General features: G+C 37.6%; 1 protein-coding gene across 14 annotated transcripts in view; it reads left to right on the forward strand.

The window, feature by feature from the left end:
- The window catches only part of LOC104611318 (P-loop containing nucleoside triphosphate hydrolases superfamily protein), a 98,981-nt gene extending 92,705 nt beyond the window's left edge, over positions 1–6,276 (forward strand). For 3 of the 14 annotated variants that reach the window (XM_010278321.3, XM_010278325.3, XM_010278326.3), the window contains one exon: positions 5,877–6,276. The gene's annotated coding sequence lies outside the window, so the exon portion shown is untranslated. Of the gene's footprint in view, positions 1–1,459; positions 1,894–1,952; positions 4,305–4,324; positions 4,346–4,378; positions 5,549–5,583; positions 5,776–5,876 lie in introns of those variants that run through there. The other 11 variants (XR_016078871.1, XR_016078874.1, XR_016078872.1 and 8 more) reach the window with 11 other exon arrangements.
- The last annotated feature ends 451 nt before the right edge of the window (positions 6,277–6,727 follow it).

Consider the following 6,727-nt stretch of genomic DNA (forward strand, 5'->3'; position numbering starts at 1 on the left):
GTTGAGTTGAATATCTGGTTATTCAAACATGAGGCTTGATCTCGGCTTGAGCTTGAGTTTGTCTCAACTCAAAAGCTTGTATTTTTGAGTGGCTCGGCTTTAGTTTGATAATGAGCCAAGCTGCACAAAAAAAAAAAAAATTTATACATATAAAAAATTATGTTATTATATATAAAAATTAAAAATAGTATATATAATATAAGCTCGATTAGGCTTGTGACCATTACAAGCCGAGTTTCAATAGGCTCAAGCTTGGTTCAATTAGTAAATGAGCCTACATATTGAATCTGAGTTTGGTTTTAAGCTTTGTTTAAACCAAGCTGAATCGAGTTTTTAATGAGCCGAGTTTGAATAACTCATGAAAAGCATGATTTGTATGTAGAGACTTTGTAACTTGATGTATCTTATTAGTACAGTCCCTATTGTATATTACTTATACATCTTATTCTTCTTTTCTCTTTCAGCCCTATATGGGCATTCTTATAATTTGTATATATCTTTTAATATATAAAAGACTCTTTGAGGTGGGGGTCAGTTCATTTCTTGACACCTCTAAGATTATTCTTGTTTTTTTCTCTATTCATCGAAGAGTGTTGACATGGTATCAGAGCAAGTTGCTCTCAAATCTATTTTCTCTCTCTTGAACCTCACTAGTAGTAATCATGTCGTTTTAGGGCTGTTTTGATCAACCCTTTTTTGTTTAGTCTTCTTTGCGCAACCAGTAGGAGAGATTTCATTAGATCTCTCTTGGGAGACATTGGTTCAAGGTCAAACTTTAGATCTGGTGTCGCCTAGACCTTATCTATTCTCCCTACAAACATCTGATTTGGTGAAGTTTTCGAAGTAGTTTTGATCTTCTTGGGGTGGCAACACTATACAGTTTCCTTTTTTGGACTACAACAACTTTGGACTTCAGATCTGGTGTCGCCTAGAACTGATCTATTCTACCTACAAACAACATCTGATTTGGTGAAGTTTTCGAAGGAGTTTTGATCTTCTTCTTGGGGCGGCAACACCGTACAGTTCCTTTTTTGGACTTCAGGCCTTCTACATCAGCTTGCGATTTGAGTTTTTCTCTCTAGATTGAAGGGTTCTCTCAAACTCTTCTTATCTCTACACTTAGTTTATAGTTTGGAGATTTTTAAGGACTATTTCGATCAACACAAGATACCTCCTTGTTCTTGAAGAAGACACTTGATGTGTTGGTAAATCACAGTTTTCTCTCAATTTGATGAACTCGATCAACCTATAACCCTACATATGGTGTCGTCCTAGGGTTTTCTTGCTTCCCATTTATTTGATTTAGACTTCAAATTCATATTTGAAAGGTTTTAGACTCGTCAGTCTTAAAAACTTGCCTTTTTTGGACTGTCTTCTTGAGTTCTTGATTGCTGAATTTGGTTGTCTCTGATATCTTTGTGCCTGGATTGTTGTTTTTTGTTGAAATGACCTCCGATAGAGACGATATTATTCCTACAAAATTGGAAGGATCTACCTATGGAATTGACACTACTATTGTAGCACATGGGAGTAAGAAATCTACTACTGGTGGTGATTCTTTTGTTAAAGGTGATTCTCTAGCATCTATGGTTGAGGAAAACATTCAACAATTGGTAACATTTGTTACTTTTGCTCTTTCTGCTATTGGCTTACCTGGTGAGTTTTTCGGTTATTGTGCTTCTCCTTCTCATATTTGGATCATTGACTCTTGAGCTACTAACCACATGACAAGAGCCTATCCTAACCAACCAAGTAACCTTACTGAAACCCATCATAAACATATTGTTACTGTTAATGGTGAAAAGTTAAACATTGGTAGTAGTGATCTGTCTCTTGAGCTTTCACCCACTGCATCTTTCCCTCTTACCAAGATCCTTCTTGTTTCTAATCTCACTACAAATTTGATTTCTATTGGTTAATTAGTTGATGAAGGTAACAGTCTCATCTCTCAGGATGGATGTTTGATTTAGGACCAAAACACTGGAAGGTGAAAGGGAAGGGGCGCAGGTTGGGCTGTCTGTTTGCATTGGAGTTCGAGAAGTCTCAAACAGCAGCATCATTAACTTATTTTGGTTCCTCCACTTCTAGTTCTTTTATGAGTCATAGAAATAATGTTTGGGCCATTTATATGCTAAAAATTAAATTTTTTGTTTGATACATTTGATACATCTTGTGTTTCTTGTTGCTTAAGTAAAAGTCGTACCTTACCATTTCCTCACATATCTGAGCATGCTACCTCCCCCTTCGAGCTTATACATTGTGATGTCTGGATTGCATCTATCACTTCTCGGCTTGGATACAAATATTTGGTGTCGTTCATTGATGATTGTACCTGGTACACATGGATATACTTTCTTTGCCACAAGTCTGAGGTGTTCTTAACATTTAAGTTGTTTCATGCTATGGTATGAGTTCGATTTCAATCACAAGTGCACATTCTCCGTTTGGATTCAAGGGGAGAATACACTGATGGAGATATTTTATCATATTTGAAGAATCATTGAGTTCAAGTGCAACGAAGTTGTCTAGATACTCCTCAACAGCATGGTGTGGTCGAGCATAAGAATTGACATATCCTTAGTGTTGTGAGGACATTATTGCAGGAGTCTCATACTCCACCTTTTTGGGTAGAGGTACAGCTATTTTTTTTTTTTGATCAATAATAGAAAACTTTCATTAATTTATAAGACAATTAAGATACAACGGTGGGGGAGGTAAACCCTCTTACCACCCCCAACAATAATTACATAGTAGCCCAAAACAAATGATTTCTTCCCACCCCCTGTTTGGCCAAAGTACCTACAAATGAATTAGCACATCTTTTAACCCACTGAACCCACACATCCATTCCTTGGGTTAGCCACTTGAACTGCCTTTTTTCATTAGTGTAAGCCCATAACCTGTCGCTTGCCTTCTCTACCCAACCAATTACCACTTGTGAATCACCTTCAATAATCAACTTATTTATATTCAACTCCTTAGCCCTTTTCACCCCCTCCAGGAGAGCTTGAATCTCTGCTCTCAAAGAGTCTCCAAATCCAATTGGTCCAGAAAAAAGAGCTATCATTGAACCTATCTCTGTTCTGTACACACCACCAATCCTTGATGGCCTTGGGTTTCCTTTACTGCTCTCATCAAAGTTGAGTTTGATAAAGCCTTCCATCAGAGGGATCCACATCAGACGTATATTCAGTTTACTGGGAGCTGAGACAACTATCTCTTGCCAATTATTCATGATGGTCTCTATTGAAACATCCTCAAAGATATTCATTGTTTTTACCTATTGTGTTACCCTTAATGAAATTACTTCTATAATTGTGTCCCTACTTCTTTCTCTTTCAATGAATATCCTTTGGTTCCTTTCCTCCCAAATCATCCAACATACTACTGCCTTATTGCACCTCCACAAGATTTTTCCCCTCTTTTTTATTCGGCAATCAACTGCATAAGTGAAGAGGCTACGAATGCACAATGGAGGAGTCCACCTGCAACCAAATAAAGAGAGAAACCACACCCAAATAGAAGAAATAAAAGGGCAAGATATAAGTAAATGAGAACAAGATTCACCATTAGCTTTACCAAGGGTACACCAATGCAGGGATAAGCACCAAAAAGGCTTCTTTCTTTGAAGAATATCACAGGTATTAATTCTTTCCAAAGTTATTTCCCAACAGAGTGCTCCAACCCTAGGTGGGAGTAGTCTTCCCCACACTTCTTTAGAGGGGAAGGGAGAGGCAGGGGCAACAGAAGACTAGGCAAGGGCACTAAAAAAGGAGGCACAACTGAAAGAACCAGAAGAAAAGAGGGTCCAAATTTGGGAATCCCCTTTAATTGGATCTAAAGAAACCTTTTGGAGAACCTGAATCAAGGACCACACCAAGTCCATCTCAGAATCTCTAAGCCTCGTTTGAAGCCCAAATCCCAATTAATCTGAAGTCCTCACCCAACGGAAGACACTAAAGAAGAGGCAGTTAAGTTTTTGTATCTAGAAAGGGAGAAAAGAGAAGGAAATTGATCTTTAAGAGGTGTCTCCCTTTCAGAAATTGTTTGGTCGTTCTCCAGATTTATCTATGCTTTATGTTTTTAGATGTATGTGCTTTGTTCATATTCCCTCTCGTGAACGTTCTAAATTATCTACACAGTCTTCCGCATGTGCCTTTGTGGGTTATAGTCCTGATCACAAAGAATTTCTTTATTATGATCCCTCTATTCGTCGCATTCGTATATTATGTAATGTTGTTTTCCTTGAGCACATTTCCTTTCTTGCTGGAATTGCTAGACTATTTGCACCGTCTGTTTCTATTTGCCAAACTTTGATTCACAGGATGCTCCACCTCCTTCTACTGAGAAGGACCTTCTCGTCTTGTCTCACAAGCAGTTATGTGATCCAGCCCCTGCGCATACGACTCTCCTTCCTCCCAGTTCAGATCATCTTACCATCGCTCCTGTAAGTGATACATCTACTTCAGACACTCTTCATATTTCTGTTCTTCTTCGTCGTTCTACTCGTATATCTAGACCTTTTGACCGCTATGGTTTTCTTTAAACCAAAGCTCTTTGTCTATTATCCTATCCTCCATAGGTGTTCTTCGCTCTTACCAGGAAGCTAATAGTAGCCCTCATTGGAAGGAAGCCATGGATGTAGAGATTCATGCTTTACATGAGAATGACACTTAGGACCTTGTGCCTGCTCCTCTAGATGCATCCATTGCTGGGAGTCGTTGGGTTTATAACACAAAGATGAAATCTGATGGATCTCTTTATTGATACAAGGCATGTTTAGTTGCCCAGGGATATAGTTAGGAGTATGGTATCGACTATGAAGAAACATTTGCTTCTGTTGCAAAGATCACCACAATCTGTGTTCTTTAAGTAATGTTTGTCGCTCAGTCTTGGACCATATGCCAGTTTTATGTGAAGAATGCCTCTCTTCATTGTCAGTTGAAGGAGACGGTCTACATGAAGCCTCCTCCTGGATACTGTAGTGGTCATTCTTTAGTATGTCACCTCAAAAAATCTCTATATGGTTTAAAACAAGTTCCTCGGGCATAGCTTGAATGCTTTCGCGATGTTGTAGTTGTTGCTGGATATAGCCAAAGTTCTTCTGATCACTCTCTTTGTTAGGCAACAGCCTCAGGGTATTACCATTCTCCAACTATATGTTGATGACATGTTGATTGGGAATGATGCTGAGGGCATTCGTGAATTGAAATTATTACTTCATAATTCCTTTCACATGAAGGACTTGGGCCCTCTCACCTATTTTCTGGGACTAGAAGTACATTGTAGTGATCGAGGGTATTTTGTTTGTTAGCAGAAGTATGTTTCTGACCTTGTTAAACTTGTTGGTCTTAATGATGAAAAGCATGTTGATGCACATATGGAGCTAAATCTTAAGCTATCTAAATCTGAAGGTCTATTACTTTCTGATGTTGCCTTGTATCACTAACTTGTGGGATCCCTTATTTATTTCACTATGACTCGGATTGATATTTCTCATGTTGTTTAAGTTGTTAGTCAATTTGTTTATGCTCTTCATTTGCCTCATATGACTGTTGTTCATTGCATCATTCAATATGTTAGAAGCACAACTTCTTAGGGACCACTCTTCTCCTCTTCTCCAATTCAGTTAAGAGCATATGCTGATGCGAATTGGGCTGATTGTCCAGACAATCATAGGTCCAGTTCTGGGTGGTGTGTTTTTATGGGTGATTCACTCATCTTTTGGAAGTGTAAGAAACAACAAATAGTCTCCAAGTCTTCCATTGAAGCAAAGTATAGTGCAATGTCTTCGATTTGTAGTGAGATTGTTTCGTTATGATCTCTCTTTATGGATCTTGGCATTCATCTTCCTACTCCTATTCCTCTCTATGTAGGCAATACGAGTGCTATCAAGATTGCATCTAACCCTGTTTTCCATGAGAGGACCAAGCACATCGAGGTGAACTGCCACTTTATTCGAGATCTTTTCACAACTGGGTTTATATCACTTCCTCATGTAGCCTCAGACATGTAGATTGCTGATATCTTCACCAAAGCTATGACTAGAGTTTGATATCTCTTTCTTAGACAATCTGATGCTTATGTCTAGGCATCAATTTGAGGGGGAGTGTGGAGATTCTGTAACTTGATGTATCTTATTAGTATAGTCCTTGTTGTATATTATTTATACATCTTATTCTTCTTTTCTCTTTCAGCCCTATATGGGCATTATTGTAATTGTATATATCTTTTAATATATAAAAGACTCTTTGAGGTGGGGGTCAATTCATTTCTTGATACTTGTAAGATTATTCTTGTTCTTTTCTCTATTCGACCAAGAGTGTTGACATTGTATTCACTCCTAGTCAATTGATTAATCAGCTTAGGGTCAAACGGCTGCATCACTAACTAGGATGACTAAGCATTAACTAAGTCAATTAGGCTCAGTTTGGAAGGAGTACAAATACAAATATGTACAGTGCAAATGCATACAAAATAATACAAAATATAAGGTTTTACACTCTACATATTTGCATTTGTACTCCTTCCAAACTGAGCCTTAGTTAATTAACGATTAGTCTCCTAATCAACAACAAATTTCTTTTAAAGATTAATTTGTTTGTTTTTTTTTTGTATATCAAATTTTGTATTTTGTTATATTCGTGCCATTACTTTAACTATTTGTGATGTAACATGATTTTCTAATAGTATATAAAATAGATTAAATGTATAAAATAAAAGAAGC

Source organism: Nelumbo nucifera, chromosome 7, assembly GCF_055504915.1.
Source record: "Nelumbo nucifera cultivar China Antique chromosome 7, China Antique-T2T, whole genome shotgun sequence".
Taxonomy (NCBI): domain Eukaryota; kingdom Viridiplantae; phylum Streptophyta; class Magnoliopsida; order Proteales; family Nelumbonaceae; genus Nelumbo; species Nelumbo nucifera.